Raw genomic sequence first — 26416 nt, forward strand, 5'->3', positions numbered from 1 at the left:
CTTATTTACCTCTCCGTGCCCCTTCTGTTGCACAGCGATGTGTGGGTGCACTTCCCTCTCTCTCTCTGCGCAGTGACCCCGCTGCTCCTCTGCAAACCACTTCCACAGCATCTGGCCGGCTGCCTAGCAACGCTCAGTGTCCATGACAACGGAGCCAACAAACGCCCCCGCTCCTCCTCAGCGCGCTCCCCTCAATTAGGACTTGAAGTGTGGCAATCAGGAGAGCAGAGTCAGCGAGTGGTTTAACGGGGGAAGGTCAGGAGCAGCCTGCGTGTGCAGGTCGGAACCGACGCGTTCAGTTTAGCGGTTATTTGTGCCGCTGTTCTCAGCGAGGGAGTGATGTTTTAAATCTGAGCAGGAGACGAGAGAACAGGATGATTACAAGCGTTTGCAGGCTTTTCAGAGTGTCTTTGTTTTGACGCAGGTCTTGGTCTTCAAACTGAGGGGAGGTCTGAAGTTCAGGAAGGTTCTCACAGTTCTTACAGAGGTTTTGGGGAGGTTAGGGTTAGGGTTAGGGTTAGGGCCGTCCTAACAGAAAGAACTCTTTCTACCCCACTGCCTTTAGAATCCTGAACAGCTGAGCAGGACTACAATTGACACTTTAAACCTGACACGTCACTTTAAATCTGTTGCACAACCAGTGTGCACTTTATGTACAGTTCTCCTTACTCATGCACATGTTTATACTTATTTCATGCATATATATTATTTTAGTTTTTTTGGATATATTTATTTACTATTTTTTCTTATGTATATTATACTTTTTAAAACATTTCTTTCTACTTTATGCTGATATTGAGTGGACAGCAAAGTAAGAATTTCATTGTACAGGGAAACGTGTTTCTTTACTGTGCATATGACAATAAACACTTTGAATCTTTGAATCTTTGAATCTTTGAATCTTTGAATCTTTGAATCTTTGAATCTTGAATCTTGAATCCTTCAGGTTTTTCCTGAAGGACGGCCCTAACCCTAAGGCAGTCCTTCTTTTCCTCTGGATTTTTTATAAGCTTGACGAGGTTATAAAAGGTTTTTTTTATGTTTTCAATGGTCCTCCCTTAGAGGTCATTGAAGAGGTTTTGGGGTCAATGATGAAGCTGTGGAGATCAAGGAGTTCCTTGTATGTAATCATAACCATGGAGACTAAAGAGCTTACATGGAGAGAACTTTATCTTATTATTATTTTAATAACAATCAAAGCTACTGCTTGTATAAATGACATTGTAGTACTATAAAAAATGTCAGATAATAAACCTATAGCCCCCCACACACACACTTTTTCCTTTCACCCCAACCTGTCGAGGCAGATGCTGCACATTTGTGATTTTTTTCTCTCTTGATAATATTGTAAAGGTTTCTGCCTTACTATGTCCACTACTTGAGATAATGTATGTTGTCATTTTGGTGCTATACAAATAAAATGTAATTGAATTAAGTGGCCTTTTCAAACATAGTCATGTCATAGTGTTTCTAGTATGAAACCTCAGTATTGGTTTAAGTCTGATAAACTCTAAATATCGTTCAACCACATGCAGCGTATAAGCAGAGTGAGGCCATACAGCGGTAATCCTGTCAATCTGTGAGGCCTCGTTTAAAGATAAGAAGTAAGACGTGATAAATGAATCGGGACAAAATGGGTTTTTGTATTTAAGATTTAAGATATTTAAGTTTTTGAAAACAGACCTAAAACAAAAGTGCCACTGAGCTTCTCCTCCAGGTCTGTAGTGGACTTAAAATATCTGCTTCACACTTTGCAGATATTATATTTCAAAGTGAAGTTGTACTTGTGTTGTCACATTAACAGTAAACATAACAATACCACCCCTATTCATTCATTCATTCATTCATTCATTCATTCATTCATTCATTTATCCTTTATTTAGCCAGGAAGGTTCTATACTGTGATACAAGATCTCTTCTTCTTCTTTTTTTTTTTTTTAGCATTTTTTTTTAGCATTTTTCAACATTTTCGGACCTATGCAATAAAACAACTGATTCATTAATAGGGGGGGAAATAATCGACTGATTAATCGTTTATGAAAACAATCCTTAATTGCAGCACTAATTTAGAGACTTCAATTTTGCAGTCAAATTATCTACACAGTTATGAGACATGGTTCAATACAATCAAACAGCCACTAGATGGAGACATCTATCCAAAAATGAGTATTACTAGAAACACTGTGTGTCCTGTAGGTGGTGCTATACACCCACTATAGTTCTGTCTCTGTAGGACTGACTCATATGAAACATATTGAATGTATTTGATACAAGAAACATAATAATAATATTAACAATTATGAGATGTGATGATGCTGGTATTTAAAAATCCATCTTTCAAGTAATGATCTCATTGGCTGATGATGTCAGAGTGCTGTGACCTCTGACCTTTCATGGTGGTGTGGACTTAAGACACCTGAGACCAAGTGTAATGTGTGTTTATTATAAGAGAAGTGCTTACAGGAACCAATCAGGAACATTGATACATTACAATTAGAGGAGCAAATCTGAGTGATGGCTGCACATCGACTGAAACACAATCTCACGTAAAAGACTTTACTTTAGCCATAATCAGCATTTACAGCATTTATTGTGTGTACCAGCAAACTTGCTCGGGGCATAGATGTGGACTCAGGTTTGAGACTCGACTTGCTCAAAAGACTTGAGATTTGGGGTGAATTCCAATTCCTTGCTTAACCCTCAATGTTAACCCTCAATCTCAAAAATGAGCGCTCCCTCTAGTGCAAGTGCTGTCCCGATTCTTAGAAAAATTAAGTTGAGGGGCGAGTTTAAGGGCTGTATCGATATTGAGATATTCCGAAACCACCCTTGGGAGCAAGGGCTACACAGAATGCATTCGTGTTTTGACATAACAAAGATGGCGCTGAAAGCAGCAAAACGAGTATGCTACAAATTAAGTATTTTCTTTGTTAATAGAGATAAAAAAAATCATGAAAACCATTGTATTATCTTAGTTTAGGCCCTCAACACTTGGTTTTGAGGGCCAGTTAAGATTAAGGGTTGAGCTTGAGGGTTAAGATAGGAATTGGAATTGGCCCTTTATTTGGACTCAAATTCAAAGACTTGAGACTCAACTTGGACTCGAGCTCAAAGACTTGAGAGATTGGAGTAGCACTTACGTCGCACAAACAGAGACTGAGTTTGCCACTCAAACTCAAAAGACTCGACTCGGACTTCAGTTCAAAGACTCGAGACTTGACTCTGACTTAGTAACTTGTGAACATCTATGGATCAGAGTCACGACTCAAAGCAAAAAGCAATAAGTCAGTCAGCTCATGTAAGGAAATCCTAAAAAGGAATTATACAATGTACAAATACAAACACAAAAAAGTCCTAGGATGCTGCATTGTCATTTATTCTTTTGGGCGGTCTAACCAAAGCTTTAACCACACACTTAACCATAACCAACTAATGACTAACCTTAACTTTAACCTTAAACACAACTCAAATCTTAGCCCTAAACTCATCCAGTTGCTCAGAAATGTGGGCCTGCCTCATTAGGACACACACACACACACACACACACACACACACACACACACACACACACACACACACACACACACACACACACACACACACACACACACACTGCACTGACAGGAAGTGACGGACTATATGATGTCATCACTACCAAACCAGGCTGATATTGATCAGAGGTGATCGTTTTGTGTCTGAGTTTGACAGAGTGTCTTTGAATGCATCACTGTTTTGAACTCTTCCTCCTCTTTCTGTTATGTCTCTTCTCTCCTGATCCTCTTTATATTTCATTCCCTCTCCTCCTTCTTTCCAATGGCCTCCTTCTTCTCTTTCTCTCCTGCTCTTGTTCCTCCGCTTTTATTCCTTCTCGTCACTCTCTCTTTCTCTCCCCTTCATTTTCCCCATTTCTCTCCTGCTCGTCCCAAAATTCAGTTCCTCCAAATGTTATATTCTCCTCCAATTATCTCGTCTTTCTTCTGTCATTTCCCCCCTTATTCTCCCTCTCTTCTTTCTCTAGTAGTCCTCTTCTTCACCTTTTCCCCCAGTGACCCCTTTCTCCTCTTCCTCTTCCTTCCTCCATATTTCTATTTCCTCTCCTCTTGCTCTCCAGTGCTCTGCTCCTCTCCTTTCTTTTCCTTTTCCAAGCCGACTTCCTTCACTTCCTCTCCTACTCATCCTCCCTCTCTGTCGATTCTTTTCTTCAAAAATTGCCACCTCCTCTATCTCTTCCTCCTTCTGTTATGTTCTCATCTTCTGCTCCCGCTCTTTATATTTTAATTTTCTCCTACCAAGTGTTCTTTGGATTTTTATTTATCTTTCTTCTCTTTCTTTTTGCTCCTGTTCATTCTCTTTCTATTAGTTTTCCAACATGTTCCCCTTTTCTTCTAATGTGTCCTCCTGTTCCTCTTCCTATTCTTTCCTCCCAAAATGTCCTTCTTTCTTTCCTTTCTTCCTCTCCTATGGCCTCGTTTTCTCCTCTCCCCTCCATAATCTCCTCTTCCATCTCTCCTCTCGTTCATTGTCTTCCTCCCTCTCCTCCTCCTCCTCCCTCTGTTCCGTGTGAACAGAGCCTCCTTTCTCTCCTCCTCCTCCTTGGATGACCGCCTGTTCCTGGAATTCACGAACCCCTCTCACTTTTAATTTATGCGCATATTAATTGTTCTCCATTGTAATTTCCACCGTGGGATACAACATGCAAATGCGCCATTTGCGCGCGTGCATGCGCGTTCGTACGCGCGTGTGACCATACGTCTCCGCTTGTCAACGTTCACCTATCACTTCACTTAAATTACACCTGATTTATTTCAACGGCCTGTAGATTATTTGGGATTTTTTAAATTATTATTTTAAAATAAATAAATGAATAATGTAAATCAGGCAGATTTATTTTGAATGAGTTTGTTTATTTCTAATTTAAAATGTCCCGTTTGGATAGTTTTTATTTTTGAAAATACATAAAATGAGAGTGAAAGGTTAAGGAAAAGTCAGCAGTGATTAAACCACTATTATTTATTATGATAATTTAAAAAGGAAACAAAATATTCTGACATTTTTTAAAACATCTATTAGATTATTTTTGTATAAACATGTAAAAAAATGTTTTTTCTTGTTAAAACAAAACCCGGTATTTAATGTTCTGAAATTAAATGTACATATATGATTGATTTACTCAGTTCATTTAATCGTGACCTTTGAGAGATGAATGTCTTTGTAACAGCCGCGGATTTAATTCCTCGCTGATTTCATCTTTATTTAATTTTTTTTAAATGTTTCCGTTTATCTAAAAAAAAACCCCAAACAAATCTGGCGTGTGTAAAACTTAACATATTATTGATGAAATGGGTTATTTCAGATTATTATTTAAATATTCCCATCTTATTCATCCTCAGCTAAAAGTCAACCAACCTTAATAATCAGGCAAATTCAATAAAAGATCGACAAAATCAACAGGTTTTTTCAAAGAGTTCAAAAAAGACATTTCATATCGTCTTTTACTTCTAGTAAATCGCCTGGTTTTAAAGCCTCCAGATTTAATACTGCAAATGAGGAAAAACAAAGTCCTGTTTCATGAGTACCTTTAACCTTTAACTCTTTACTTCTGATACAAGAGAGAAACAAAGTGAAGTGGCTTATTAATTATCATTTTTATTATATATATGATTATATCTATATACATATGAGTGTATTAAAAAAATTAAAGCCACAAAAGCTAAACAATTTTGTAAAAACCAAGATTTACTTTTCAATCGTTTCCATGCATCACTGTGAACAGAACAGACACAGAGTGAACAGATTTAAAAATCACAAAGGTGTGTAGTAAAAGTGAATCGTTACAAAACCATTTCAAACAGCAACACGTGTGTTTTTTATCAGAGATGTTAAGTCAGCATTTTTGCCTTTAAATATGAAGATGCTACACAAACAGACACTCCCCCGCCTCCTGTCTGCACGTGTTTCACTGCGCATGTGCGCAATAATTAACGAATTATCAATACAATTTCACACGAGGCGTCATCTCATCACCAAGCATGAAGATGAAGGAGGAGGAAGAGGAGGAGGATTATTGATCATCACTGATCTAAATTAAAATACAATGCGTCACCACACGATCAGAGTGACGTCACAAAAGCAATGATGTTAATTATGAGAGTTTATTGTACACGTTTATATGTGTGTGCGCGCGTTTATATATGTGTGTAAATAGAGCTGTGTGTAAACGTTATGGTTTATAACAATAATGGGGTCATAGCCATTCAATGTAATTATTGTATTTACTTTATTTTTGTTACTTCTTTAACTGATTCAAATATTGAACCGATTCTTTAATTTTCTTATTTATTTATGTTTAATAAATACATAAAAACTGGTGACCAAAAGCTTTTCATACACGTGTTAAGAATTGTTGAGAAATGTAAAATCTGTTGATTAATTAATAGGTTTTCAACTAAAGTATAATTACACGTTCATATATATATATATATATATGTATATATATATGAATACATATAAATACATCTCTCAGAGAATGGAAAGAAAGGATGTCAAAGGTTGAATTGAACAGAAATAAATAAACACATAAATGAACGGAGCGCTCAGTGTGTCATTATGTCTGTCGACCAATGTTGATTTATTTTTATTATTTAATTAATGTATTAATTTTTTGACTGTGTGTGTGTGTGTGTGTGTGGCAAAATAAATAAATAAAGGAATAAGATAACAGAATTAAATCATGGAGTCGTTCATAACATACAGCAAATGGTTATTTCATTACGTTATACGTGATCACGTTTGTCGAATGCGTGTTAACTGAGTTAAAAAAAATAAAATAAAAATATATATATATATATATATATTTATATGTTTTTAAATCATCTTAATTTCAGATTGTGTACTGATTTTTTTCTGAGAACATCATATTCAAGTTGAGAAGAACTCATTGTAATCTTAAATCGTATAAAATAAACGTTAAAAAATAATAATCATGAATTCACGTGTGAATCAGTGACTTTAACACCGCGATTTCATCATAATCATCAGATTTCAGGCCTCAAACAGAAAACACACACACGCGCGCAGCCGGCACCCCTGGCTCATTAGCATTTATGCAAATGAGTTTCTAATTGCAGGCGTAATGACTCTGGCGTGGGAGATTTCTCAGTCCGCCATGTTTTTTTTGTTGTTGTTACAGCATGGAAGCTTCTCTTCTCGTTTTTTGTCTCTTTGATCATTTGAATAAACAAAAGCGAACGTTTCTCTTTTTTCTACTTCTCCGCGACAGTTACAAACTGTGCGGGGACACGTTTTTGTCCTCCTTTGCTTCCTGAAGGCCGCGGCTTTCCTTTCCTTTCCCTTCCTTTCATTTTTCCTTCTCTTTCTTCTCTCTCTTGCATCACAGTGAAGCCTCTGCTTTTCTCGGGCTTTGTGTGGTTTTTTGTTTGTTTTTTACAGAAGATGATGAAGAAGAAGAGTCCAAGTTCAGGTGAGGGATGCATGTCTCTGCTGGAATGTGTGCAAAATACAATGGAAAATGGCAGCAGCAGATGATGATGATGATGATGATGATGATCTGAGGAGTGAGCAGTGATGACCTCTGACTGAAAGATCTCACATGAGGGTTTGGTGCAGCAGCGATAGAAGAATCTCAGCTCATCTTTTTTTGCTCATTTTAAAACACGAATTCTATTCAAACTGTGGAGCTTCCTCTGGTGGTACTTGGAGGAAAATCAGAAATGCTGGGTAATTTGTGTCGAAAATGAAACAAATGCCAAAAATGATCATAAAAGAAATAATCTAATGTCACCATAGCAGTGTGTGAGGTATATGTGAGGAAGAGGAGGACGATGAGTGAGCAAATGATCTGCCTCTGATGAAAAGAGGGACCAAAGTAAAAACAGGGTTAAAAAACCCTTCAAAAATTGTGAATTTAAAAACAATTTTTCAAAGCCCCTTTCTGAAAATCACTAGAAATTATGCAAAATCAACTTTTTAATCATTTAAATCCTTCTTAAATCTTTCCATTCTGTGAAAAAAGATGACTCACTCATGTTTTTGTGGTCCTCCTCAGTCTAAGTTACGGGAGATAAAACACGTGATGTCGACTTCCGCGCTCATTGGGGCGCTTTAGTCTATAAAAACACGCGAGAGTGCAGGCAAGAGCAACGATATCTGAAAACCGGAAGTCTGCAAAAAGTTCTATTCTTGGCTCCACAGTGCAGCACAGAGTTCTCCACAAACTTCCAGCCTCAGAGGATTTATCTGTCCAGTGGATACATGTTATATATGACAGCAATGTGCTTGCTAGAGCCTGCAAATGACCACTTTTCCAAATGCTAACTACTGTTAGCTCCCAGTAGCCTCTGTGGCTGAGGTAATTTGCTGTCCCTTAAGTTTTGTTGTACTTTTATTTAAGGTGGACTTTTAAGGTGGACCTAAAGAGATATTACTAAACTGAGCGTTCTGAAAAGGGCTATTTTGGCAGGGTGCTTCATGCTTATGGTATTTTGACCAAAGCATGTCACAGACATGTTCATTAGGACACCAGGAAACTAGGTTAACTTGGAGAAAGACTTCTCATTGTTAATGAGTTCCCTGGAATAAACAACCGAATAATGGGGGAAATAGATCAAGACCCGTTTATCAGCTCATTACAGACCACTTTCCAAACATTTGTCATTATCACTCTACTATCTACTACTCATATCTCTCCCTTCCCTTGGGGTACCAGAGTAAAATGGTACAGTTCAGTTAGACCGGCTCCACCCGGGATGAAGGCCTCGGTCTAAGTTTGACGTCTCGTTGAGACAAACAGCCACAAACCAAGCAGGGACAAAAAGAGCTGCTGGACGTCCTCCTTTGTTGTCTGTTGTGTCGAGTTTCATGTTGTCGTTTGTTGTTCTCGTACCGGTATGACGTCACTCTGTGCAGCCATTGGGCACAGCCCACAGCCCTACCTAATGTACTGTACTGTGAGTGCTGTACTACTGTAGGTGCTGTACTACTATACTATTGTACTAGTGTAGGTACTGTAGGTGCTGTACTACTTTAGTACTTTACTAGTGTAGGTACTGTACTGTAGCTGCTGTAGACTACTGTACTAGTGTGGTTACTGCATTGTAGGTGCTGTGGACTACTGTTCTACTGTCGGTACTGTACTGTAGGTGCTGTACTACTGTAGGTACTGTAGGTGCTGTAGACTACTGTACTAGTGTAGGTACTGTACTGTAGGTGCTGTACTCAGGGCCGGCCCAAGCCTCCATGGGGCCCTAAGCAAAATTAGATTTTGGGGCCCTCTGTTACTGCCAATAATAATGGTCATTCAATGGTCATTCATGAATTGATCATTCACACATCTACTATACTACAGGTATTCTACGTATTCTACTCTGTCACAAATATGAATACACTTTTAGTTAGAACTTTTAGTTGCATGGACACGAGATTTGCAAATTTATAGAAAAATCTTTCAATTAATATTTGGCAAAATCAGCAACTCCTCCTACTGATGACACAGAGAATCAATACATAAAACCAAACGGTTTATCAATAAAATATGAAGATATTAAGGTCTGATATATATTTTGTACACTCCTGTATTACAGGAGTGTACAAAATACACTCCTGTAATACAAAGATTTGACTTTTATATGTAAAATATAATAATAAAAATGGTTTCTAAATAAAATACAAAGTTAAATCATCACATCTGACAACCATGTAAAAACTGTGAAAAGGCTTTAGTAAAAATGGGGAGAAAAATTCTAAATAAACTACAGCAATCCAAACTTTTTAGTTCATTGCTCTTGGGGGCCCTTTAGTTGTCACGGGGCCCTAAGCAGAGGCTTAGTTAGATTATGCCCTGGCTGTACTGTACTAGTGTAGGTACTGTACTCTAGGTGCTGTAGACTACTCTACTAGTGTAGGTACTGTACTGTAGGAGCTTACCGAGTAAAGGTTACTGTTCTCAGTCAAAACACAAGCCTGACCCAGGACTTTACCATTCCAAACCAAACCGTATCATGATGGAAACACAGCATAATAGATCTTACACTATTCCTGCAGTTTGCCACCCATGTGTGGCAGGCCTGCACTCTAATCATCCATCCATTTTCTACTGCTTTATCCTCCACATGAGGGTCACCGGGGTGAATCTGTGCCAATCTCAGCCGACGTAGGGGTCACACCCTGGATAGTTCGCCAGTCCGTACACATAGAGACAAACTCTCACACTCACATCGGTCACTTTATAGTGTCCAATTTACCTAATCCCCCAGATCTGTATGTTTTTGGACTGTGGGAGGAAGCTGGAGAACCTGGAGAAAACCCACACACACAGGGGAGAACATGCAAACTCCATGCAGAAAGGTTCTTGCTCCCACTGGGTCTCGAAAGACCAGAGTGCTAACCACGACACCATCCATGTTTGGTAGCAGTGCCACCTGAGAATAAGTCTCCCCAAAATGTCACGGTGTAATTCAAATGCTGCCACTAATTTGGGTGCGAAAGAGGCTTAAAAATTAATTAGTCAAAAATCCTGGGATTAAACTGGGATTTTTTTTTGGGGGGGGGGGGACCAGTGGGAATGATGGGGTTTTGGTGATGGCAGTGTGTTTAGGAGGAGGTGGTGGTGTAGGGTGGACGGGGAGTGAGCGGGTGGAGGGTCTGTCTGGTTTGGCACAAGGAGGCTGTTTGGCCCCCATTGAGCTGCAACAATGTGGGCAGATTTGAAGGAGACAAAAGAGCTGAAGCTTTGAGTTGCAGAGCACGTCTCTGACACTGGGACTGAGGTGTATGTGTGTGTGTGTGTGTGTGTGAGATGTTCCACTGCTACACTGATACAGGAGTGCAGACTGACACAACAGGTAGAAAAAACCCTAGAGGGCCGGCCGTGAAAGTCCCCGGCCGCTAAAAATGGAAGTATAATACTAAAAAAGGTCCCGTCATAACTCACCGCCGTTCAACACCAATGACTCAAATATAACCTCGGTTATCACCGGAACTGCAATTAGAGACGTGAGCGTGTAAAACATGTTTGACCTCTCTCTGCTCACCTACATATATATATATATATATATATATATATATATATATCAGCCCCAATAAAAGGCAGACTCTCCCGACTCATGCTGCGTGGTCTTAAAGATAATCAGCCGTCTCCATGACAACAACAACTCACAAGAAAGAAGTCGTCTTAGTTTTAATCTCTCTACAATTAATTCACAAGATCTGAGAGAGACAGGTGCAGTTGATGATGATGATGATGATGATGATGATGATGGGGTGTCAGTCGTCAAACATCCTCAGATGTGTCCAGATGTTAAATCTGTGATTTTGAACTGTGAATAGAGCGTTTTTTTCCTTCAAGAGCAGAGACAAATTTGACCTTTCCATTTTGGTCACTTCTTCATCGCAGACATGATCAGGGCGAGTCAAGATTTCGGATTTTCTAGAAATCATTCAAGCTGAATCGTTTAGGTTTGAGAACATCCGTCTTTTTCGAGGTTTAGATCATTTGTATTTGTCCAAATAATTAAGTGATTACTTGAGAAAGTGATGGACAGAATAAAGGATTATGAAAACAATCGTGAGTTGATAAACTGGTGACTAATTTGTGCATATACTGGCAGCTGTTCTACGTCCATTGTCTCATTATTGACGACAACAACAACAATAAAGCTGTTCATATTCTCACATCAGAAACGTCGCTGCTCTTTTCCTCTGTGCGCCGTCGCCTGCGTCGGCTCCTTTTCATGGAAGTGTTTTACATGCAGCTCAGCGGTCGCACACTCTGACTAAGGTTTGTGAGCGTGCCATTGTGGACAGTGTCTGTGTGTGTGTGTGTGTGTGTGTGTGTGTGTGTGTGTGTGTGTGTGTGTGTGTGTGTGTGTGTCGCCTGTAAACACATCCTGCTGCTGCTGCTTTGAAGAACAAACGCAGGACTGTGTGGAGACGCTTTGACAAACGGGGGTTAATGGAACATTCAGAGACAGATTTGGTTTGCTTATCAAGATCTCTGTGGTCTTCAGCTCAGCTTCAGGAGGTGACTACTTCCTGCAGCCATTTTACTTTACATTTGTACAGTGGGGTAAATTGTGTCATGTCAAGTATTTGAGGGTAAATTCTCTCCAGGAGGAGGAGAAAGTGCTTCGGTTCCCATTTTTTTGGCATTATGGGATCAGAGACACAGTGTTTATGCTTAATCTTATGTGTTTTTCTGGAGAGGATGATGATGATGATGATGATGATGATGAAAAGCCCGAAACAAGGTGCCTTTTGTGCCTCAATGAAATGTATTATCCCCCCTGATTTTCCACAAGCAGCTTAAATACGACCACGTCTGTGTAGAAACATCAGTAAATGTTAGCTCACACCTTTTTGAGTTGAAAAAACACACACACAAATAATACTTAAATTGATAATAAATACATAAATAAATAAATAGACAAAGCAGTGACTGAAACTATGCATTTACCAGATAAGAGACCTGCACACACTGCATAAGAAATATAAATAATATTCAATAAATATACAATAAAGGGTCAAATACAGCTAAGTAATATAAGAGACCTCACTGACAGCATCTTCAAAACACCAAAATGGATCTTCAATAATTAATCAATGTACCCATCAACTGTTTTTAATTATTTTTGGAGTATTGATTCATCATGTTTCCTCTTTAAATTGCCTTGAAAAGTATGAATAACTTATAGCTTAACGTATTAAAGACTGAATGAATGGATGTTTTTATTGTAAACACAATTTTAACTGACTCTAACTAAGTAAAGGAGTCTTAAGTATCACAGAGTGAAAGATGGACATTTGATGTAAAGTAACTTTTGCCTCTGGGTCCCCAAAAACCCTTGAAACGCCCCTGAAACCCAGATACAATCCAGATAAAAAAATTTGATTTACTATATTCTTAAACGTCGCGTAAATGCATACCTGTCCTCCCAGTGACTACACAATTCCTGCTTTTGCTTTGTCTAGTTTTTTAACCTTACTGACAAAGCTTTAAAACATTATACATAGCATTATAAAATATATCATGAATTCAGCTCCGATCACATACTGTACTGACGTTACAGTCACTTTGTTTGTTCCTCACAGTTCAGTTGACGTCTCTTCATAGGTCAGCAGTTTTCCCCACGTGTACGCGCTCTAATCACAGAGTTTAAAGCGTACGAGTTTAGATAATGAAGGGAAAATGTCTTTGTCTGAACTCGAAAAAGATTATTCACGCCTTCAATACAGTCGTGCACTTAGTCAACACACACACACACACACACACACACACACACACACACACACACACACACACACACACACACACACACACACACACACACACACACACACACACACACACACACACACACACACACACACACACTCACACACACACACACAGCATCTCTGCTTTAGCTGCTGCACCAAATCCAATTCTCACATCCTGTCCCCGACGACCTGTCCAGTTTTCTTAAATTCTCTTAAATGATACAGTGCTAATCTGTTCCAGGTCATGACCTCTAAGATCCTTTAACCCCAGATGTTCTCCATTTCTTCTCGCCTCAAGAATTTCCCTTCAAACTATGTGATGTAAAATTGTCGGAATTAGAAAGTAATCCGTGAACAATCTCAGATTACAAAATGAAAACACGTTCCTTTCATTTTTATGACAGTTGTAAAGAAAGACTTAAATATCTTGAACAATTTGAATGGATGAATGTGGAGCTCCTGCATAGGTACCTGGACATGAGATGAGAAACTTGACTTTAACTATCACTCCATCACTAGTTAACCAAGTCAAGACTGACGACTGCATGGTGACCAGGTGTGGATTTAGTTCTATTTTGGGGGAAATATGTGATATCTAAAAGTGGTTCATCTGTGCATGAGTTTACACCATGGTTTAGATAGGAAATGATGTGCAATATGTGGGTAATTATGTGTGCAATGGTGTAGGTTTGCACATTCCATCTGTGGAAGTGTTTACTTTGTGTTAACTTTGTCTTTTATGTGCTTTAACTGTGTGCCAACATTAATCTGATCTGATCTGATCTGATCTGGGCCTGAGTGACATTGACATTGTTTTTAATCCCTGATATTTCATCTGTCTTTTTGTGTCCAATGTTATTTTGTGTTTGTGTTACAAAAATAGTAATAGTACAAAAAAAGCTTTATCATTATTATTATTGTTGTAAATGCAGCTGATGAGCTGAGGTGGGCTTTTTTTCTACATACAGATATTTCCACATTTTCCACACAGTTCCTTTTTTCTCTCCATATTCTGTTAGTAATTGTAGTCTTATTTAGTAATTAGTTAGTCTTTCTGAATGTGATTGATAACTGATGTCTTAGTGAGAGTAGTTCAATTGTGATGTCAAGTGTTTCTCTGAGTCCTGTGATTGTTTTTGGCCAACACAGATTATTGTTCAATAAAATGATGGAGTAAAAATCCAATAATCCTTAAACTACAACAGTGGGTGTTCCGTTTTTATTGTGAATAAAACATTTGAATTCAGCTCTGTTGTTTAAAAAGTTGGTCAGAAAAAAAAAAATATATAAAAAGCTACTGTACTTTTATGAGCTCAAGCTTAGGCCTCTGCGGGGTGAAGTGGGTGAGAGAATGGCGGGGATTATGGGATGGAGAGGAAAAAGGGAGGAGGAGTGATGCAGGAATGGCCTGATGGGTACTAATGAAGCTGGGATGCTGCTGCAGCGGCCCCCAGCCCGGGTTCCCATGCAGAATACGGGGGGGGGGGGGGGGGGGGTGTATGGTTCGCCAGCCCATTGTGCCCGCTCCTTAGCCCCATTAGCCACCACCAACCAAACCACTTCGCTTTCCCAAGAGGAGCGCGAGGCCTGCATGCGCGCTCGCCATCCCCGCCCTCCTGTCTGCCCGCACTCCTCGGTAACCATAGGCATCAGCCCGGGCGAGAGAAACAGTAGCTGCATTTAGAGTCTGGGTCTCCAGGAAAGCGTCCAAAATGTGAAGAGAAAGAAAAAAAAAAAGGGGGGGAGAGACCGAGACATTGGTAGGAAGAGAGAACCCCCCCCCCCCCCGACAACAAACCGAGGCCTGACAAAGTTGTCTCTTTGGCAGTCGCGCCTCCTATTGAAGCAGTAATTTATTCAAAGGAGATTTTTATCCCCGCGATGTGATTATTATGATAATCAAGTGACCCAGACCCCCTTTCTTGGCTCTTGTCTGCGGGCTCTGGGCTCGGCGGTGACAGTAAAAGCTGATTTGCACGGTCTTCTCTTCTCTTCTTTGCCCCCCCACCTCCCCCCTCCCTGCTCACATTCCTGGACTCCTCTGTATCAAAGACGCACATAATGAGAACAGTGGATGTGCGCACTTGATCCTGCGGGCGCATGAACGGAGGCCGCGCTCTCCGCCGGGGGCTTTGTGTCAAACGAATACTAGTATAGCCAGACAAGATTACACGAAACTTTTTATTCATGTATATATACATATATATGTATATATATAAATTCCCACATGGGTCCAATAAAAGCGGGACCAGATCAGCAGCAGCGGCAGAGATTAGGCTGCGTCTGCGGTGGCCATTTATGCGTAATTACGCAATTAATTATGAACCCAGTTCTCTGGTTTTATGCTGCGCACAAGGACTCATGTAAACTCTGAGATAATCCAGTCTCGGGTGTGAACTCAGATTAATGACTGAATGAATGAATCCAACATGAATTCAGACGATTGGTTTCCAGAATTCTGAGCAGAGACAGCATCTTATTCACAATCACTGCCTGCCTTCATTTCATTTTTTTAGAGGGTGGAGACAAAAAAACAGACCTGCATCGTGTCATAAAGGGGAGGGTCTTAGTGGCAATATATGTTTTTAGAGCAGGCATGTCTTAGTTCATATTCCATCTGACTGCGAGGAATGGTCGGTGCAGGCAGGAGGAGGGGGGAGGAGGAAGAGGAGGGGGGCCTCGAGAGCCACGTCCGCGGGAAATAATAGGGATGATAATAAAACAGGGGGAAAACCCGTCCGAGGGAAGCTGAATGGATGAAGCCAGAGACACGTCACGACCAGCCGCAGCCATGAAGACCGTGCGGTCCAACCTCCGGCTGCTCACTCGCTTCCCTTCTTTCGAGCCGCTCGCTTCTCGGGGTTGAAGAGGAGACACCGCGGCAGCAGCAGCAGCGACGCACAGGGCGACAGCGTGAGTATAACAACCCTGATCTGTGTTTTCCTTTAAATAGAAGTAAAAAAGAAAGGAAAGGAAATGAAGGAAGGAAGTGGCAGGTGCGGGGTGCAGGCGGATAAAACGCAGGGAGGCGAGGGTTTGAATCCGCGCAGCAGCAGCAGCAGCAGCAGCAGCTGAGGATGATGTCTGGATGTGGCAACAGTAGGCGAAAATGGGCGCTGAATGTGAATTGTGCAGCAGGTTCACATCATGTCTTATTTCTGTCTCTGTTTGTGTCCGAGGGAAGGGAGAGAAGGTTGAGCAGCAGCAGCAGGAGGTGATGTTTCTTTAAAGAGCGGAGGCTGTGTGTGTGTGTGTGTGTGTGTGTGTGTGTGTGTGTGTGTGTGTGTGTGTGTGTGTGTGTGTGTGTGTGTGGAGGTTTAGCACAGACTCTGAACATGTTCCTCTTATTTATTGTTCTGTTTGCAAATCGCAGCGCGTCCTGCTCCAGATATCAACCACAGTCATTCAGATGGGTCAGTCTCTTCAACGGAACAGTGGCACAGTCTCGTGTGAAAGGTCACTGCGTGGTGAACCTGCCTGCACGCGCGGTGAGGGGAAACGATGGAATAGAAGTGAATCTGTAAAGTGATTAAATGTGCATTCGTCCCCGTTAGAGGTGAAACTCCTGGTTTTCGCAGCCTCTGTGGCGCAGTACACTTCATATGCGCCATTCCACAAAGGCCAAAAAGCCCAGACTTGATAGAATTCCTCATACACACATGCACAGGCACAGGCAGGGTCGCTCCTCCAGCTCAGAGAGAGGCGCGCAACATATGGCACCAATGCCCAAGATCACAGCCCGATAACACGTTTCTTCCTGTCTCTCCCTTTCATTTCTTTTATACTTTTTTTTGTCTGTTCCCAAATTAAACCCTTGCAGGACTCGGGTCCGCCATGTGGCTCAGATACGAGGATTAACACCAGACAGGCTGTAATACATGCGTAATAAGAAGTGGTGGCGTTCACACCCACAGTTGGCGGATGAGAGAATCACGAGGCCAAAAATATCCAGTTCACACGTGTGAGGACGAGGCCTGTGTGTGTGTGTGTGTGTGTGTGTGTGTGTGTGTGTGTGTGTGTGTGTGTGTGCGTGTGTGTGTGTGAACCCCGCAGGACAGAACCGAGGCTCAAATCCAAAAACACGTCTCTGTATTTAAATAATAATATTAATAATGACAGTAATCTGAGAGTACAACGTTTCCCGTGAGGAGAATGCATGCGCGTGCACTTCAGGCAGCAGAGGTCAGTGCACGAGCATTGAATCTCGATGAACAGAGTACAGTTTGTGCAAAATTGGGGTTCATTTTTTTATTTTATTTTAGAACGTATTGAAATAAATGTATGTAATGTTCATATTGCGCGCGCACACACACACACTCACACACACACACACACACACACACACACACACACACACACACACACACACACACTGCTTTTTCTGTGTTCTAGGAGGAATGAGGTATTTTTGGTGTTTTGAGGTCCACCCCGAATAATAATAATAATAATAATAATAATAATAATAATAATAATAATAATAATAAAACACAATGGTCTCTTTTCCAGGGATTCCTGGAGAGCGACCTCACGTGCACGTGGCTCACGAACACATGGGGCTGCCAACTCCAACAGTTGCTGGACATTTACAGGATTCATTATTATTATTATTATTATTGTTATTATTTTAGGTTTTAATTAATACAATCTAAAGCAGATGTGATGTTCACAGTCACAAATAGTTTAATTAATTACATAATTATATTTTTAAGATGAGTAAAATTCAAAAGTGATTGGTCATTTGTGAAAATCCGTCCACATCATCTGCAACAGCGTGTGTGTGCCTAACTTTAACCTTTGCATAAAACACTAACCTTTTTTTTGCGTAAAAGTCGTGCGTAATTGTTTCCCGTCGATTCACAGCGTCTCAAAAAACATCGTAACTCGCCTGTGCAGATGATTATCAATCTCATAAGAAGGATCAATTTCTCCCCAGTCTGCTCTCGTGGATTATTCCCAATTAAAACTGCTGACGTCATGCACGTCTCGGCCAATGGCACAGCTCGATGGTGTTTGTTATAAAACATTAGATGCCTTGAGTGTTTTTTTTTTAAATGTAGTAAATGATGGATCAGACAAGTCATCGAGAAGAAGGAAAAAAGGAGGCCGCTGTAGATTTAACACGCTGTGCGTTTAACAGTCTGCATCGTGGATAAAAACCCAGATGACAAATATTGAAAGCACAGCCACGAATACGCCAGTGTTAATGAAAGGACTATTAATGATAATGGGGAAATAAGTGCAGGCTGCATGTAATTATCTCTCTCTCTCTCTTCCCCTCATTCACTCTCTCACTCTCTCACTCTATCCTGAATGGAAATCAGGAATTAAAAAAAAAGAAAGCCATAAAAATCAGCACAGACTGCAGCATCATTCTCCTCCAAACACTGTGAAGAGTTTAAAGTTAAATTCTGAATTTGTATAGGTCAAAGTACATGTATTTAAATGTAAATATATACACGTTTAAAATTATATATAACAAAACATGTTATTATGATTATTATCATTATTAATGCAGAAATGATGACAGGGAAATAATCTGACCATTAAGATCAAGATCTATTAAATTGTGCAATTTAAATACAATATATTATTTCTTCTGATTGAGGCTTTCGTGAAGCAAAATTAATATATATATATATTCTTTTTTAGTGTATGACTGCAACTGTGTGTGTGTGTGTGTGTGTGTGTGTGCAACAGTATATTCTAGGAGCTTAGGCATCTCTCTCTCTCTCTTTCCTCTTGAAGGGCCTCGCTTTGTCCAAAAAAAAGCTGGTTGACAAAGATCAGTGTCATGGTGATCGTTTCTTTCTAGGCAATTCCAATACATTTTAGGGAGGAATTTAAATACATGTGCACAGAAGCAGCAGCAGCAGAAGAAGAAGAAGAAGAAGAAGAAGGCCTGCAGCTGCTGAAGGAGAACAATGCCAGGAGGTTATTTAGGAGCATCTCTGCTAACTGTCTGCCATGTTGCCATTCTAGTGGTATAGTGTGTGTGCTGTGGACTGGGTGTGTGATGGAGGGCGAGAATGTTGTGTGTATGTGTGTGTGTGTCATTGTCGTTGTCCCTCAGTTTCACTCCATCTCGCTGTCCTCTGCTCTCAGGCAGAGGTGGGAGGTGCTGCTGGTGGTGGTGGTGCTGGTGGTGGTGGTGGTGGGGAGGAGTCTGCCACAACAGGGATCTGGGCACACGGAGCAGCTTTAATTAGAATGGAGCCTCGTGCCATGTGGCTGCATGGTGTGTGTGTGAGGGATTTGTTGTATTGTCTGCATAAGTGAAGCTGCTTTCGCCGTGTATTGAGCGAAATGTTTTTCTATTTAAGAAAAGGAACCGTTTTGTGCCATGAAATTGTACGAACGTGAGTTGCCGTAAATGTGAAGGTGCCTTTTTTTGTGCATTTCAGTATATAGTTGTGTGTCTTTGTGCACCGTACAAGGACATCCTATATCCTAAATCCGCCCCCCGCCCCCACGTCTGTGCTACGACACCAACCTCTGCTTTGGCATCACATATCGAGAGGAAGACAAACCGGTTTCATTTGTCGTCAAACTGCCAGGATTTTCTTTTAATTTAAAAACGCAGTTGTTGCCGTGGCGGGGGGCGGCGTTTGAAGCCATCTCTCGCCTTTGGAGTCGGTCAGCGGGTGAGGCGGGTGCGATATAGGGTGGGGCGCCCAGCCTTGGAAGGAAAGGTTGGTGCCATGGCCGGTTTGGACTGGTTTACCGACTTGTGTACTTTTTTTTTTTTATTATTGGTGCCTCTCGCTGATTGCTTGACTTTTTATATGGAGACATTACTCGCAGGCCAATCAAAGCTTTCACTGCACAAAGAGAGGTTTCCCATTGGCTGAGAGGACTTAGGGCGGGGTGAGCGGGGGCCACTATGTGACGTCACAAATGTAAGGGTCAGGACATGGCTGGAAGTAATAAAAAAAAAGGCCCCAAGCCAGAAGAGTAAGACCTTTGTTCGGAGTAGGTGGTAACTGCCATATGATGTCTTAATCCAGACTTACTTATCCCTCAAATCGTGTAAAAATCAGAGTGATGGAAACATGCGTTTATGTTTTATTAACCATTTTCTCCTCTGGTTATAGGTCAGAATGTGGCCCATGTTACTTCGCCTGCAGCTTGAGAGGATGGGTAGCCTTAGGGGTTGGCTGTTATCTTTGGTTATCTAGCTGTATGAGTGATGTACATTCTTCATAAAGCTAGATAACCGAAAGTAACAAGAATCCCATTACACTCCTGAAAAAGGCATCAGGACCCCCCCACCCCCATGTGTGCTTCCCTTAAAAACAAGAGAAAGAGAAGCACTGCAAAATCTGCTAAAAGAAGAGCAGTAAAAAAAAGAAAGGTGAAGAAAATGGACGACGTTTAGACGGACATGAAAGAGGAATGCAACAAAAGGTAAGGGTTCATGATTCCGCTCCGTGTGACTGTTCCATTATTATTGATTACATGTGTGAGTGGATGTGTGCGAGTGAACCTCAGACCACATGGTGTTTGCTCTTTACAAACACAGACGACTGTAACGGTGCAGCTCCCTGCAGCCAGAGGCAGTGATCCTTAGCAGTGCGGTTGGTGCAACAGGATCACTTTTAATCTAATAAGCCCCATGATCCTTGTGTGTGGGGCTGCACGCTGGGGCTTAGCCGCTGCATCACATCACATGGCAGGGAGTGACGGGCTCGCTGAAAAAAAGGCCCACACTGATTCACCAAAGACATGCGGACTTTGACAAGTCGTTTAACAAGTCGCTGTTTGCTAGCCGCGCTATTCACCCGTCCCCATAAATTTCAGCTCCACCGCCTGCGCCTGCCTCCTTCGCACCAGGAAAAGAAAATGCAATATAAAAAGAATGTGGGCCTTTTATATCATAGGAGATGCATACGGTGCTATGAATTATACATACACTCCAACTTGGATGGGGATTGTGTGAGTTAAGAACACTCCCTCCGAGTTAATCCAGGCTCCCAGTGCCCCGCCGGCACCTAAGTGAACAGACAAGAATTTGTTTGAGGCCAGTTTTGTTAAGTTAGCGGTTGTTGATCCCCCCACCCCCCTCCTTCCTACCTACTCCATTCTGCCTTTAGCATGAAAAGATGTTTGATTTAAGGTCTTGGCCGTTGTTTGATTTGACGTGACAGTTGGCTTGGTTGTGAATGGGCCGTAGCAAAGTCTCCATTGCACGAGGTGCTGCCATGTGGAAAGGCCTGATGGGATCTCACTGAATTCTCCTGTGTGTGTGCAATGGGGGGATGGGGGGTGGTAGTGGTCCAGGGGCAATCAAGCAGAAGGTGCCCACAGAGACGAGGTCCACGAGTGAGAGAAGGAGAACAATTTCAGCCTATAGGTTCCTTGCCCAGTCTCATGGTGAGGAGTAATTGGTCAATCAGATCCTCAGACTCAAGGTTCCTGATGGCTGATTGAAGGTGTGATTTATTTTCCGTCCATCAAAGCCAGAGGGTCACTCCTGCTGAGAGAGGCCACTAAGGATTGTTCCCAAGGTCTGAAGGCTTTGGAGCTACAAGACTTGCAATCGTAAAGCCTATTTCACATGGTGCTGTGCTTTCTCAACATGGTTCAGCGAAGGCATTTACCCTCAAGTTTGGGTATATTCACCTTGACGTGGTGCAAACTCTTAACAGTGGTGCACGGTTTATGTCAAATTCCTTCAAGCTTTTGTGTCAGACTCAACTGGCCCTGTCAACCTCTTCGAGCCCTGCAGTTGTGCCCGCCTGCCTGCTGCATTGCAGGTGCTCAGTGTGACATTTGAGCTTTGGACTCTGCTTGAAAGCGATGAGAGCGAGGGCCCTGACAGACAGTGACAGCTTCCTCCTGGGACAACAAAAGAGCTACCTGGTGCCGTCTTTGTCGAGGTGCTGCTAATATCACTGCCGTGTTTAATTGCGGTTACGAACATGACATCTGTTATTAGGGATAAATTGATCGAAGCAAGTGCAGACTTGCACAGGCAGATTTTAGAATTTGTAAAGTAACGAGCGGATGTTGTGCAGTGTAAAGAACTGTCTCGTTCAGCTCCTTCTCTTCTGTGTCAGTTTCAGAAGGGGGCGAATTGGGAAGTGAAGCCTGGGACAGATTGTGTTTATACCCTAAGCAGTGCCCTGGGAGACGCATGACATGGTGCAAATGCTTTGTGCCGGCACTGCATGTGGCACAGTTATATCGCTAACACTTCACACTGGGGACCCCAGAGTTAAGACTGTCCTGGCGTCTGCCTGCCTGGAAATGGCACAGAGATGGGAGAGTTCCTAAAAATCACCTCAGGGCCTGTGCGCTCTTCTTTTTCTGGGTCTCATGGCAGTGTCTGAAATAGAAAGAGGGCACTAAGAGGAAGAAAGCAGGGAGAGGAGTGCAGTGGAGGGAGAGGAGGGTGGGTTTGTCTTAGCTTTAATGCACTAGGCAAGCAGATTTAGACTCCAAGTGTCAAATAGAAAAACAGCCATTGTCGCCGGGTCCTATTTACCCCCCCACCAGTAGACTTTACAGTCAATAGAGCTAGTCCACTTGTCACCAAGGGACAATGCACCCCTTTGCCTCCCTTTCAGCTCTGCCAGGTCCAAGCAGCCAGACAGTTTTCTGAATAAGACCCAGTGACTCTTGCCCCCTTTTTTCTCTGCCTCTCTTTCTGTTGAAGGAACACACCAACAGGGTTTGGAAAATGGTTTCGCTGTTGGCCATGAGCAGAAGGCCAGACACTGTTATTTTCCACAACATTGGCATTCCCCCCACCCACCATACCCTCACAGAGACATGAATGTATCTGAAGCAGTCACAAAAGTCAATGGGCCTCCCAGGACAAAGGAGATTAAGTTTGGCAACTTAGCAGTAACAGGTGTACTCTGACTGTGCTCGGACCACACGGGGGGTGACTCTCGTTTTCTGACTCGTTGCTATGTGTTTTGAGGTGTGTGGAGATTTAGGCCTCATCCACTTTGAAACTTCCCCCTTGCTCTTTTCCATTCTTAAAAGGTTTTCTGTAAACGTGGCATCGTTTCAACAAATGTCTTTATCGGCGGGTGTATACAATCACAAAAAACAGAGAGGGAAAGAACCAAGCCAAGGGGACTAAAGAAATAAAAACAAAGTTATCATAATGCAAAAAGACCAAACAAACTCCAAAGATGAGAATATGAAGACACTGACGAAAGTGGACGCATTCGCATGTACAGCCAAAGTATTGGCTGTACATGAAAATGCAAGGGTGAATTTTTTGTTTTGTTTTTTACTCTACTACATTTTAAGGCTCCCAAAATACCAGTTCCATGTGGATAAAAAATGGAATGTGCAGGTAGGGTTAGATCTGGAGCTGTGCTCATCCAAAGGTAAACAATGTGGGCGCACAGAGGAAGAAAGAAAATATCAGAGGGGAGTATACGGCACAGCACCGAAGCAAGGGTACACGTTCACATTTGGAACGGAGACCGTGATGCTTTAAGAGGGGAAGTGTCTTTCAAAGCGATTGAGTGAAGCCTTTTCAGTCCACGCCATTAGTATTTTTAGGCACAATAAATTGAGCCATTCAGCAGCAGCACAAACAGAGCCACTCTCAGAACCAGAGCCAAACAGTGCATGCATTTGTTTGTTTCAGTTGTTAATAAAGCATTTACCGAGAGCCTCTGTCCTCAGGAAGAAAAAAAGAGCCCATTCTGGTAAAATGACTTGGCAAAGCAGCTGATGGAGGGTCTGTTCAGACTGAAGCTGTTCCCGCTCCTATTGTCTCGCTCTCTCTCACACACCTACGAGTCCGGAGTGAGCACACAATTTCATTGTTGCGTGAGCTGTTAATATCAGAGGCTCGACAATGGAGCCCATTCGCCATATTTGCATACGGCACTTTTCCAACAAGGACCTGGAGAGGGCTTGAAAGCTGGCCCACTCCAGTGCCAATGGCAAAAAATGTCAAGTGCCAATTAGGAGAGGTTTGCCACCATTCAGCAGCACCCCACCCACCACTGTAGTCCTTCCCCTCTCTGCTCACACGCCACAACTCTCTCACACTCCGAGTCACCCCTGTTTTTACCACCTTATTCCAATTTCAGACGCAGCCTTCCCCTGCTGACACCGGGAGACAAAAGCTGGCTCCCTCCTCTGCCAGATTCAGAGTGTTAGCAAAATGAGACAGTTGTGCTCCGCGCGCCGATTAGTCAGCTTTCTTTGTTGATTCCTTTGAATAGAAGGGTTCAGGAACTATGTTACTAAACCTGTGAGACACAGACTCTCCTCCTGCTTGTGAATACTGATTTCAGTCAGCTGGGCACATTGTGTCGCTCTGGGTTTAGACTTTTCAGGTTTCCACGGGGAAAACGTACGTCATTGATGGAGCATTTTTGATGAAGGAGATGCAGGAAAAAACAAAACAAAACTGATATTCACAGCCTCATGATGATGATTTACTCTAAGTTAGTCCTGCTTATCATTTTTGCACTGATGCACACACAGAATATTGAGCAGCCTATTATCACAACGGCTCTCAGAGACTATTTAAACTGAGAGCACCAGCTTTGAGTCAGCTGTTACGGCTAATACGAAACATTACAGTCGGATTTAGTGGAGCTACGTCAAATCCAAGTTAGCTTAACCGGTGTGTGTCAGTCGTGAGTGAGCAGCTGTTATTCTTTCCACTAACGCTCAACTGTAACCATGTGACAGGAATGTCGAGCCATCGTCATTGGTGACCCTGAAATCAAGCAATGTTGAGTATTCAGTGGGAACAAAAGGTAAAATATAGTATCCTGTGGAATGACAAGAACACAGGAAATTAAATAAAATATTTATTAAAAAAAACACATTAATCAAAGGTAAACGAAGTGGGCTGCCGATGTGGTGAACAGAGCATTTACCTAACTTACCGCCTCCTGCCACTCAAAAGGATTTTTCTCTTGTCCCTTTCTCTCGTTCATTCTTTCATTCAATCTCTGTGTCTAGTTTTTTTTTTCCTTTCCCACCCTTGATTCTCAGATGGTTGGATCTGATTTGCATACATTTGCATAATGAAAGTCATTTGCATGCTCAGGGGCAGACTGTACCATGAGAACAGACATGAAAAGGTGTGTGTGTGTGTGTGTGTGTGTGTGCGCGGCTCCTGTTCATATGCTACCACAAACTATACATGTGTGTTTAAATGGATAAATCGGGTTTTTAAAGATTTTTCCCTCGTGCCCCCTCTGATTTTCTGTACCTTGTTTCTGTGCAGGCTACCACCACCAGACCAGTGAAGGAGAGCTGGCAAAAAGGAGACTGAAAAACACAGGGGGGTGGGGGGTGGTTGCTGTTGATTCTGCCCTCCCTCTCTCTTCGCCCTCCTCTGCATCCCCCTCCCCTCCTCCTCAGCTCCATCCTCAGCAGAGTGCCCTTTTTCCTGTACAGCAAGACGCAGCCTGCGCCACCATCTTAGAGCAACGCTGGCATGAAATGGAAGTGGGAAGACCAGCGAGTGCAGGTAAAACGCCAAACACACTGTGCCCGCCGCTCTGCATCTTTCCACTGGCGACATCCCGACCCTCCATCCTCTTTTTTTTTTTACATCCCTGTGCCCTTGCCCCTCGTCTCCAGCGGTACACAGCCTCCGCTTTAATCACCACGGATGTGTTTGTTAATTGCATGATTCGCAAGATGCGCTGATGGGTGTGGAGGGGAGGGCGAGTGGATGTAGGCGGGGTATGTTTTGTGTTTGTGTACACATTAAATCACTCTGCTCTCAATGCATCTCTCTGGAGGCTTTCAGTGGGCATCTGTCCTCCGAATGTTTTCTCTCCCCGTTTGGGAATTCTCATGCCATCCTCATGCGGGTGCCCCCCGTCATGGCGGCGGCTGCCATTTTGGAGATAAAATGCAAACAGTGCCTGATGGACAATGCAGAGACCCATCCATCTGCTATCACAATGTCAAGATTAAAAAAATTGGTAAAACTTTAGATAAGGGAACACATATTCACCATGGTGCTTACTAACATGTTTTGGGTCACCTATATAATTTTTGTCGTGTTTTCCATTAAAAGTCACACTTTTATTCATCAAAAGTGTTGAAAAATGAATAGAAAATATAGTCAAGACATTGACAAGATTAGAAATAATGATTTTTATCCAAAATAATAATTTTGCCCTTTCGTCAGAGAACCAGCAAA

General features: G+C 42.0%; 1 pseudogene across 1 annotated transcript in view; it reads left to right on the forward strand.

Annotated features, from left to right (window-relative positions):
* Positions 1 to 21527: 21527 nt before the first annotated feature.
* LOC310929922 (N-acetyllactosaminide beta-1,3-N-acetylglucosaminyltransferase 3-like) overlaps positions 21528 to 26416 on the forward strand; it is a 40016-nt pseudogene continuing 35127 nt past the window's right edge. Inside the window, exons 1-2 of the transcript in view lie at positions 21528 to 21591; positions 25487 to 25732. The product of the transcript in view is annotated as an N-acetyllactosaminide beta-1,3-N-acetylglucosaminyltransferase 3-like (transcript). The remainder of the gene's footprint in view (positions 21592 to 25486; positions 25733 to 26416) is intronic.

Source organism: Microchirus variegatus, assembly GCF_963457635.1.
Source record: "Microchirus variegatus genome assembly, chromosome: 1".
Taxonomy (NCBI): Eukaryota; Metazoa; Chordata; class Actinopteri; order Pleuronectiformes; family Soleidae; genus Microchirus; species Microchirus variegatus.